Below are 13,040 nucleotides of genomic sequence, written 5' to 3'. Positions count from 1 at the left end.
ACTGCAATTACCACACAGCAGGCTGCATGCAATTACTAAATGGTGGGCACCAATTGGTGCAGAGGCCATCACATGCACATGTGCAAATACCTAGAAAAGCAGACTGTATCTGCTGTCCACACATGCAATAATATCATTGCAACAACTGGGAGAGACAGAGAGAGAGCATGAGTGAGAGAGACAGAGACAGACAAACACAAACAGGCAGAAGGAGACAGACGCTGAAAACAAACAGCAACACACAGAGGAAACAAAACCAAATAAAAAAAAATAAATAAAAAAAAAATAAAAAATAAAAAAACAACACCTACAACAGACAGAGGTGAGGAATGCAAAGGTAAGGTATGTAACAGATATGTATTTGGTGACATCCGAAAGATGTGTCTGAAGGGTACTCTACATACTGTGAATCATCCATATGTGGCAGCAGTCCGTATCTATATGTACATGCACATTTGCATAGGGCAAGGGACATACTGCAACTGTTAGTGAAGGCTGGACATAAGTATGTTGTTGAAGGCTGCTATGTGCACATATGTATGTAGGTTGTAGTGTGTGGCATTGCAGAAAGCAAGCAGTGCCAGTATATGTAATGTGGTGTTAAACGCTGTGGGACTGAGCTACAGGCAGTGAGGCCTGCAACAGCTATACAGCCTGAGGACAGCAGAATGCATTCTGCATAACATTGTGCAATAGTATTACATAACCGTATGTCTCGCAACTGTTGCATAATTCACATCCCCACCATGAAAGGTGGGCAGTATATGTGCCTATATGTGCAGCTATATGTACAGCAATGGATGTTTACATGTATGTGTATATATACATGTATATATACATATATATGTGTGTATAGATATATAGATATATATATGGATATATGTAGATATATATGGATATATATGGATAAATATAGATATATATTGATATATATGGACATATATAGATATATATGTATATATATGGATATATGTAGATATATATATATATATATATATATATATATAGATATATATATAGATATATATAGATATGTATGGATATGTATGGATATGTATGGATATGGATAGATATGGATAGATATGGATAGATATGTATGTTCTGAGAGACTGCCTTACATATTATCTGCAATTATACAGAGCTGAGTATATATTTTTTTGGTTATAGAGTTTAATTGTTGCTTAGATCTGTGTTGAAACTGTTGGCTCACTTTTCTGAGAGACTGATCGGCAAATATACAGAGCTGAGAATATTTTTTTGCTTTTAAAGTTTGTACTGTTAGTTTTTGCTTAGATCTCTGTTGAAACTGTTTCCCCCACCCCACCCCCATTTTCTGCTGTCTCTTCAGTTGGCATAGTAACAGCTGCATTCAAATTGCTGGAACCTGTGTTCTGAGAGACTGCTTTACATATTATCTGCAATTATACAGAGCTGAGTATATATTTTTTGGTTACAGAGTTTAATTGTTGCTTAGATCTGTGTTGAAACTGTTGCCTCACTGTTCTGAGAGACTGATCGGCAAATATACAGAGCTGAGAATATTTTTTTGGTTTTAAAGTTTGTACTGTTAGTTTTTGCTTAGATCTCTGTTGAAACTGTTTTGTCCCACCTACCCTCCCTATTTTTGGTTTGTAGTTTAAATTTGGTGGCTTTTGCAGTTGCCCGCCCCACTGTAGATTTGATCTGGGACACTCCCCCGTCCCATCTCTTTACCACATTCTACCTAATAAACTCTTTCTGCACTTGCTTTTAGTCCTTTTTAATTTAATTGCATTTTTTAAACTGTGTTTGGTCTAATATTGCTGCATACTCAAGTGTGCTAGCTTGCACTGCATGTGAATTGTTTTTTACTACTGTTTTTGCTACTTTTCTGTAAAAAAAAAAAAAAACTGTAAGCCTGTTTCCTACCTTTCCTGTAACTAGTGTTCCAGATACAGATTTGCTGTATCCAGGACTGTATGTAAGCTTCTGAGTCCCCCAAGCCTTTCTGTGTTGGAGGGAAGCATTCTAGCTTATCAGTGGGAGTGGTAAGCCCTAGTTAACCTGTCTACCACATAAATAGTGGTTCTGGCCCAGAATTTGTAGTTATTGGCAGTTTGGGCAATTTCTTCCATCTCTCTCTCTCAACTTTCTGATTTGAAAGCCTGTATTTGCACTTGTTTCTGTCCTGTAACTCATCTAGTGCAGATACAGATTCTTATTTTTAGCACTTAAATTTGCTTTTCATGCTCAGCACTTGTTCAGAACTTGTAAGCACTAAATAAGCTACTAATTACTATAACACTCTATCTTCCTTATTACCTAGAGGAAAACAGTTTTTGTACTTAACTTTTCGCACTTGCTTAGAGAAAAACAGCTCTTGTACTCACTTTCCTCACTTATCTAGAGGAAAAACCCTGCAACTCTCTTTTTGCGTGGTCTTGCGCACAGAGCAGTGTTGGGCAGCGCCGGTTAGCTGTGGTATACTATTCCCGGCCCCACAAAGTCTGCACTGTAAAGTTTCCCTTAGAACTAGGCAAGCCTTAACTCAAGTGCTTCAGATCAGCTGCTCTTATTGCAGCACTTGCAAAACAGAAATCAGCACTTGTCCTAATCTCCCAGAGAGCACTATTATTCTCCAAATTTCCTAGACAGCACTATTATAATATAGCATAAGACCCTCGATCGTCCGCAGGACTTAAGTTCAATTTACTCTTCAAAGCATGTCCAGAGGTCAGCTTCAGGTGTACTTTCCAGTTCATCTGGTGGAATTGGGCATCCTGAGGCAGTGTCACAACTGCCTCATGTATACAGACAACCAACTCCTCTTACCTCTAGACACAAACACTTGTGAAAGATGCAAATACACAGCCAGACTGGAGGCTAAGCGCTCTCAACCCATGACTGTAACAGACAGTCAAGAGGATAAGGGACACACTTGCATCACACCACCTGTCACACATGAATCTACAAAACAAGCACCGGCAAAACATATGCATAAATACACAAAAACATATTCAGAGGCACAAGGTACCAATCTGAAAAAGAAACAGTGCCCTCCAAAGCAGACAAGCAAGCAACCTGCACCCCCAAACACAAGCCAGAAAACACATAATTCACCTCAGCAGTGTGCCTCACAACAGCCCTTAAGGCAAAACACCATACCTAACACGCTAGTAATAGGAGACTCTATAGTAAGGCACACGGATGTTCCACTCACCAGGCTGAACAAGGAGAAGGTTACTGTCAGCTGCTTGTCAGGTGCTCGGATCCGCCACATAACACAGGCACTTAGGTCACTCCAGAACAAGTACAAGTATGACGCTGTCATTGTACATGTTGGTGTGAATGATCTAAGATGTACCTCCCTGGACTACATGAAAAGAGACATTGAGGAGCTCTCTGATCATGTAGCTCAAGCTGGTATGACCCTGACCTTGAGTAGCGTACTACCTTCATCTAGAATTATACCACAATTCAAAGACAAAATGGTCAATTTCAACAATTGGCTAAGCTTCTGGTGTCATTCTAAGGGGATCCAGTGTCTGTCTGCCTGGGATGATATGATAGACAAGCCTCGCTGTTTTGCCAGAGATGGGTTGCACCTGTCACCCCTAGGTTTTCGAATACTGGCCAAGACTCTTGCAGTACCTATAGTGCCTTTTTTAGGCAAGGCTCAAAGGACAAACCAACCACCATAATCAGCACAGGTAACCAAAAACTAAGGGTAATGCTACTCAACGCCAGAAGTCTCAACCTCAAAATGCACACACTCGAGGCTCTCCTCAGCATGGAGAAAATCGATGTTTGTGCAGTGACAGAAACCTTGTTCAAGGCTCAAAAGAGCACCCCAGCACTGCCAGGTTACAATTCATATCATGCCTTCTGGCCTCAGTTACTGGATCGCAGTACAAAGGGTGGAGGTGTATCCATATTCATCAAGGATACCCATATCTCCAGGTTAGTAGCGCAGCATGATGCCCTAGAGATCATCCATGCGCAACTATCAGCAGGCAAAACCACATTTCAAGTCGCAGCCGGTTATAGATCGCCCACCATGTCCCAAGATGCTCACTCTGCATTCCTTGAGACATTGGAAAATATAAAGGTCCTACGCAACACCATAATCTTGGGTGATTTCAACTACCCTGGTATAGACTGGGTGAACTACCAATGTTCCAACTCCTATGCTCAGCGATTCATAGAATTTATAAATTCAAATGCCCTTGAACAACTAGTATTTTCCCCCATTAGGGGGGACAACATATTGGATTTAATCATCACAAATATGGGCGCCCATTGTACCACACCCGTTATCACCCCCTCCTTGGTCAGATCTGACCACAAACTGATAACCCTGGACATCCTCACTCCTCCACCTCCCACAATCAAAGAAACCATAGTCAAAAACCTTTCCAAAGCAAACTTCAAACTACTTGCATCCAAAGTGGAAAGCTTCACTATTCCCTTGCAGAAGGATAATGATATCCATGATGTTGAATCCTACACCAAGGCACTCTATATGCATCTTCAGGATTGCATGGACCGTGCTATCCCAAATAAAACCGAGACTCCTTCCTTAAGCAAGAAGAAACCAGTCTGGTGGACCTCGGCCTTAAGCAAACTTTACAATAAAAGGAGGAGATTTATACAAAAAAAGGCCAAGTCTCAAGTAGAAAAATCATCCCTGATCAGCATTAGTAAGAAATTGAGGGCCCTCATCAAGTCAACTAAAGCTAATTTTGAAAAGAAAGTTGCCAAGGATGCCAAGGATAACCATAAGGCCTTCTATGGCTACGTCAAAAACCTAAATGGCAACGCTCAGGTCTGTTCTGAGCTAGTACAAAATGGAACAAAATACACTGACCCTTCTGACATTGCCAACATCTTGGCTGACAGGTTCAGTACAAATTTTTCCTCCCCTCACCACCTACAGGGCCTATTACCATTCTAGGGGATTGTGTAAGTCCAATTATTACTGATACGTTGGTTAACAAGGCTCTATCTAAAGCTAAAAACACTGCCTCCATGGGACCAGATGGTGTCCCAGGCTGTGTCATACGTGAGCTGCAAAAAGAATTAACCCCGCATCTTAATACCCTGTTCAGTCTCAGCCTCTCCACAGGATATGTGCCCATAGAATGGCGCACGGCAATGGTGGTCCCGCTACACAAGGGTGGGTCCACAACTGACCCTGGGAACTACCGACCAATAAGCCTGACCAGTCTGATCTGTAAGGCTATGGAGCGAATCATTATGGAACTCATAAATGGAGAGATTGGGAACCTCCAGTCACTGGACCCCACACAGATCGGTTTTGTCAAGGGCAGATCATGCCTCCTGAACCTGGTGGATTTCTTTGAGACAGTTACACAGGCTATAGATAAGGGAAAGGAGGTACACACGGCTTACCTTGACCTTGCTAAAGCATTTGACATCATTCCCCATTCAGGTATTATTGATAAGGTCACCAGCCTGGGCATAAACCCTTATGTCACAAGATGGATCGCAAACTGGCTCTCAGACAGATCCCATAAAGTAAGAGTAGCGGGATCTATGTCCGAATCCAGACCAGTAATGAGTGGTGTGCCTCAGGGCTCTGTCCTGGGGCCCCTCCTGTTTGACATATACTTCTCAGAAGTACAGGCAAGCACGGAAGGGCTGTGGCTGACTAAGTTTGCAGATGACTGCAAACTGGGTGCTCTAATAGAGTCTCCGGCTGACATGGAGATCCTCCAGAAGGGCCTAAATGAGACTGATGCATGGTGTCAAAGCCATGGTCTCAAGCTAAATGCAAAAAATGCGTTGTAATCCCCTTTGGAAAAAACAGAGTACCCGCAAACTACAACATAGGAGGTAATCCCTTGAAATCTGAAGAAGAAATAAGGGATCTAGGGACCCAAGTAGATAGTCAGCTTTCCTCTGATAACCATGTTGCCAAAGTGGTTAGAAAATCCTTCTATGTACCCCATCTGATCACGAAAGGGTTCGCATCAAGATCTAAGGATGTAATGGTGCCCCTCTACTCTTCCCTCATCAGAGCCATTATTGAGTACAATGCACCAATTGGAATGTACCTGACTAGACATCTCCAGCAGCTGGAGAGACCACAAAGGTACCTAACCAAGAGGATTACTGGCCTCAAACAGTTGCCCTATGCAGCACGATTGAAAAAGCTAAGACTGTTCTCTGTTGCATACCACTTTCTCAGAGGCGATCTCTGTCTAACGTACAGAGCCATGTCCAACCCAGAATTGTTGAACATGCTCTATCTTAGCAAAACCAAATATACTCGAGCTACATGCTCTAGGGATATAAACCTCAACACAACAATGAATAGAACATGCTGGAGGGATAGATTCCCTTCGCAGAGACTTCCCCTACTATGGAACAGGGTCCCAATCTGCATAAGACAGTGTCCCTCACTATCACTCTTCAAGAGGAACCTTTATGAGTGGATGGGTAACAGAAAGTTCACACCAGGGATCACACCAACAACACTACTAGATAGGGGCCAAGGGTACCAGCTGCTAGTACAAGGGGGGTCTGGGGAACTACTAAAGGGGCGGTGAATACCGCACAACATGGCTGGGCTAATATATGCCTTCGGGCAGATAGTCCAGTACCAACCTATGAACCTATATATATAAAATACATATATATATATATATATATGTATGTTTTTTATATATATATATATATATATATATATATATATATATATATATATATATATATATATATATATATATATATACATATATATATATATATATATATATATATATATATGAGAGAGTGAGGGAGACGGGGTCATATGTACTGCAACAGGTGCCTGTTGTCCAAGGCATGGACTGAACACCAGTGTTGATACCGCAGTGCCATACCCCATTCCAAAACACCTTACACAGTAACTGCCACATATGTGGTAGCCTGCCTAACACTGAAGGTGTCAGAAGGGTACACGGGACACAGGTGGGCAGTAGGCTCCCCTTTGATAATCACAGTGACAACAGTAGTAATGTAATCTGTCTACATGGTATGTGTCATCACAAAAGGTGTGTCATCTAGGGAAATATAGGTCGGTGTTCCCCTCTACCCATCACAATGCCCCATGTGGTATGTACCTCACATTACAACTACAGCAAGTGGAAAGGCCACAGACATACCTAACAAAGAGTAATACTGCCCTCAAACACATGCCCTATGCAGACTGACTCACAAACCACAGCTAGAGTGCATTGCATACTGGCCATCCAGAGGTTACCACTGCCAGACATACAGAGGTATGTCACACCCACAGCAGTCGGCCAACCACCATGACAACACCTCACAATCCCTCTGGGCTACATGACCTAGGGCCCTAATCCTTGTCACCTCACTAAACAGCACATGCTGGAGGTACAGGTTCCTATCCACAAATATGCCATACTCTGGACTAAACCACCCAGCATGAACAAACAAGGCTCCTCATTAGCAGATGTCATACATACCCCTGATGATTGTTTTGGAGATAGGTAATATGCCCTGGGAGTCACCTCTGTGTATCCGGTTGACAGGAGCAAGTGAAATCACATTACATGTGTGTCAAAAGTCAGGGTAGCATATGGCTAGGCTGCTCTAGGCCCTAGGGCCAATAGCATATTACCTACCTATGACACAATGCACACACACATGCACTCAGTGCAATACCTGCTATGTGAGGCGGAATGAGTGTGACAGTGATTGTGTGCAAGGTTCGTAAAGGTGTGATAGCTTAGTGTGAGGTTGTGTCTGTCATGGTAGTTTATGTCCTAGGTGTGAGGCTGGTGAAAGATGTGTCAGTTATTGGGATGCAGACATAGTAGGATGGCATATGTTGTGATGTAGTTCCTTGTGTACGACTGTGGTGTCCCAATGGAGGCTGAAGCAATACATGTATGCTCAGTACGTGGTACTGCTGGTGACTCCAACTCACATATGAACTGTTGTACTACCTGAAGCTGTAGGTCTAAACAGCACAGTATGGTGTATGTTCACAGTCCCTGGTAACAGTGTCTTGTGTATTTCCTATAGTCTGCACAGATTACATACCACAGGCATAGGTATCTGTAAGTAGGGGCACACAGTACTATAAGGTACACAGGTAATGCTCATCTGTGTCAGCATACATCTGTGTGTTGTATGTATGTCTGATGTGTATTTAATGATGCCTGTACCATGCCCACAATGACATATGTGTCACAGGGTATGTGTGTGTACCTAGCAACATGTATACTCTGTTACATCAGTATGCCAGCTATATTAACAACCGTGCACATATGTTAGGTAGGGGTATGGCATCAAAGACTAGGGTGGTTTACTGGTAATACTGTAAATGTACATGACATTCATTCCATTGGATGACATATTTCTTCATGCATTAGCTTGATATATACCCCCGAGGTGAGGTTGTGCATTGTATCCCACACAGTGTGCTGACTACTGGTGTATACTGGTGTGTTATATGGAGTGTTGCAGGCACTGTCAGCCAGTTGTGGGCTGAGCACTGATATGTGGTATTGAAGGTGTGTATCCTCTGATAGACAGATAGATGTTATATATGGCAGTTAAGTGAAATCTGTACTTCATAATGTTAAGTGTGCCACATGACATGCTCACACATATCGTTTAATTGTCTTCCAGGGTTATGGCTCATCAACGTAACCCATCCTATTCAGCTGTGGAGGAGCAGGAAATACAGAACAGCCTGGTGCAGCACTATAACCTGCTTTTTACCAGGGCCAGCCAGCACCATCATGACCGTACTGCACTGTAGCAAGACCTTGTTCGCTGAGTAAATGACATAGGCATGCATAACTGGACATATGAGCAAGTACGCCATCACTGCAGTGATTTAATTAGACATGTCTGGCAGCGTGGGTCTGATATCCATAGGCAACAGCTTGCCACAAGTGGTGGGGCGGCCATACATCCCCCCTCACCAGAGTGGAGGAGCTGCTCCTAAACGTGGTAGCTCCTGGCCTACAGAAGCAACAGCGTCACACATGTGTCATCATGGAGGCTGGAGCCACCCAGCAGGATGACATGGAGCGTGCAGGTAATACGCCCTTGCTGTAGACTACCGTTACCTGTATGATTAGAATATGCATATGTGAGATGTGTACTGTGTGTTTAGCAGTTGTACTGCCTAAAGTGTGCAATACTGATATATGGAATAGTATCCGTACACCTGTGACTGTTGACTGTTGTTCCACTGTCGTTTAGCACACTCACAATAGCAATGCCACAGTTGTGGCCACTGACAAACTGTGTCATATTCTTCTAGGTCCCTCTGGTGTGACAGCAGGGCAGACAATACATGCTGGTGAGTGTGTCAACACTTTAATATTGGTAATGAAATGTGCGTGTCATAGGTGAGGTGTAGGCCATGTACACGTAACACACCTACGCATAATGCATGCTGTGCATGTTTGCTGTGAGACATCAATCATCTCAGTAAAGTCAGTAGCTGCCTCAATCAAATGCAATGCACAGTGCAGCAGACACAATTGTGGCAACACTGTACTGCACATTGGATATGCATAGTTGCTACAGCTGTACACAACAGAACACGTTTATCATACGCAGTGCACGAAAACATGCTACATTTGGCATTACCACACACCCGCTGTAAGGTCACACTTCAGTATCCCACATGTCATGCACACACACATGATGTACCTCAGGGGTAGAGGCCTATCACGGGGCTGTGCAACACTCTGCAACACGTAACACAGTCATGTTAGGCAATGCTCCCTATTGGGCACCGCACACACCCATGTACAAGGTGGCTGTGTAATTGTGAATGTAGCCACGGCACTGCAGTTCAGGTACAGCATGCTAGGCAGTGGTCTTGCACACATTATTAGCTGTGAGTGACCACAAGATGCATGTTGATGATGGCACAGGTTACTACACCCCATCCAGTTACAGTGACCACAGTACTACTCATAGCAGTCACTGCTTTGCACCTCAGTGTTGTGTGTGTGCAAACATATGCACCTATACACAATATGCATAGCATGTTGTCTGTGTGCTTACAAATGCCAGTATACACAATATGCACAGCAGTCACCATCCACACAAAGTGTCACATATATGTCCTGGAATGCTAGTGGGTGTATAGGTCACTTGACACACATTGGGTATGTGTGGTGTTTAATGTTGCAGTTGTGTAGCATGCCATGCCATGTATGGCATCCACATATCTGCAATATGTCCCACACTCACCATACCCACTGTACACTGGCCATGTCGAGCATTGGGATTCCTTCACATCAACATGCACCGCACATCCCGTGTGTGTACATAGCATGCATCTGCTACACGCGTGTCCACTATTATCTGCTATGGACACAGACACTGCACTCAGACATGGATATCTATGTGTCACACAGATAACACATGCAGCCATAGCATGTATACTTGTGAGTGATGGTGCACAGGCCATTGCAGAGCTGATACTACCTGCACAGCAATGTTGTGTCCATGTACACATTGTGTTCCAGGGTGTAGCAAATCACTGAACAACTACACAGGTGCATCAAAGCCATGTATACTGCCATGTAATAGGGGCGTCTACACTTGCACTGCATGGTCTTCTGCAACACATATTCTGCATGCTAACACATGTGTGGTGGCTGTCTACCTTGTGATACTGACACCCACCTTCACCCACTATAGAGTATGTGTTGGATTGCTGGCATGTGTGTGTATGTGCTGTAGTGAAGAGTGTATGGTTGTTCATGTGTGCATGTGTGCATGTGTTCATGTGTTCATGTGTGCAAGTGTTCATGTGTGCATGTGTGCATGTGTTCATGTGTTCATGTGTTCATGTGTGCATGTGTGCATGTGTGCATGTGTTCATGTGTGCATGTGTGCATGTGTGAATGTGCAGACCGTAACGTGTGTTTCCTGTCTTCCTCTCACAGGTGCTGAGTTAGGGGTTGGCCAGAGCAGCAGGCAACCTGAAGCCACTGCCACGAATAGTGGTGATGATGACACATGTATATTGGCACAGGAAGATTTGACAGGGTCTGTCGTTGGTCCGCCAATTGACAGTACACAGCGTTCAACCCCATCTATGCACACACTCATCCTGTCAATACATCCCTCACCACCAATGGCCATAGGCGAGGGACAGCATACAGTTGGCATTGACCAGGAGAGTGTGGTACCCATGGCACTTGCATCCCCTCACAGCAGCTATAGCCATAGACCTGGAATGGTACCACATAGGCAGAGGTCCAGGGGTTCTCGGGGGAGCACCACTGGTTGTATCGCTCCTGGCAGGAGTGCCCTCACAGGTCTTACGACGACCAGTATGTTCCGGGCTGTAATGCAGGCTCAGGCACGTATGAAATGGTACACCAGGCAGGGACTTAGGGAGCAGAGTGCACATTACACCGCTATCAATGACAGCATCCGTGACCTTGCCGGTGCCATCCAGACTTACACCGAGGTTGTTGATAGACGTTGGGGGGAGACATTAGATGCCCTCCACAACATGTCTTCCATGAGCCAGGACCATGCGGGACGGTTGCAACGTTGATGCAAACGCATGCCAAAAACAGCAACAGCTGGCAGTGGTTTCAGATGGCCCACAGTTCACAGCCGCTCCCGTAGTGGCAGTACCAGCCCCAGCAATGCTGGGGCTGGCCTGTCCATTGACCATCCCAGTAGACCATGTGCACATGGCTCTGGCCAGTCCCAGCAGGGACATGGGTCCAGTCATCATACCTCTGCCTCTGATGACAGTACCCAGTCAGGGTTGGTACCCGATACTGTCCGTAGCACCCCTGCCAGGCACAGGTACTGTGTCCATGGCTGGAGACAGTGATTTGTACAGCCTAGCAGGTACAGTCTGTGGCTGTCCCACAAACTACCATATATGGCAGCCACATGGTGGAGCTGTGTGCATGCAGACACACACACATTAACCAAACAACTAGGGCTCACACATACACACACACATTACATCAACATTGGCCCATGCTGTACTGTTGTACCTCAGACACACACACACACACACACACACACACACACACACACACACACACACACACACACACACACACACAGACATGTCGATTGGATGGGTCAATGTCAGGCTCTGGCAAATAACATAACGCCCTGTGCATATGATGATACCTGTGTCACCTCCTGTCATCTGCATCAGTGACGGAGGGACAGGCTAATATGGTGCTGATGCACAGGGTGACACTATAGCAGTGTAGCAATAATAGCAAGTTGTCAACAAGGAAGTGTAACGACATCCTTGTAGGTATATCTGAGCGGACATTATGCATCAAAACTCTGATTGTCAATGTAGCATTGTTTACACCACTGTTAGGTCTGAGTATGTATTGTCCACCCATGTGCCACTTGGCTGAAGTGTAATGTGTTGCCAGCATGTGTTAGTGAGTGGACAGTACGAGTATGATGTGTGCAGTACAGATTAGCAAGTGTACATCTGTGAACATGGTGGGTGCGCACTGTCTGCATGTACGTGCATAGTGGACACATGGGATGTGTGGCATACCCTGTCATACACATTGTGAATATCTCATAGTATCTTTCAATGGCCAGTATGCATTCTACTACAGTTATGTACTAACATGGGTAGACGTGTGTATGACATGGGTTGACACTATGCTGTGGGTGATACCATTAATATCTGTCAATGATTTGCGACCTGGTAGTATACACAACCTCAACAGCATGACTATAAGCAATCATTGGATGATGTCCTGACAAATGACACACAGTAGTAGGGAACCCAGTAACAATTGGATCCTTCCGGTGCTACACTATAACACTAACCAGTCGTAATAACCACCAACCATTCCTGTGACCACACCTGTTTGGCATATAGCCCCCTTAGGTACATGCAGACACACTAGGGATATGTCCATCCAAATCTGGAAATGCATGGATTGGCCTACAATGCATTCCCTGGATGGGATGCATATCCAACACAAGGGTATCATACAGACAGATACCTGTTGTCTGATACATGCTGTGTAGCAGTAAGCCAACCA

The sequence above is a fragment of the Protopterus annectens genome, chromosome 3.part0, assembly GCF_019279795.1.
Source record: "Protopterus annectens isolate FY-2018-M chromosome 3.part0, PAN1.0, whole genome shotgun sequence".
Classification (NCBI taxonomy): Eukaryota; Metazoa; Chordata; order Ceratodontiformes; family Protopteridae; genus Protopterus; species Protopterus annectens.
Note: the sequence above shows the minus strand (reverse complement) of the source record.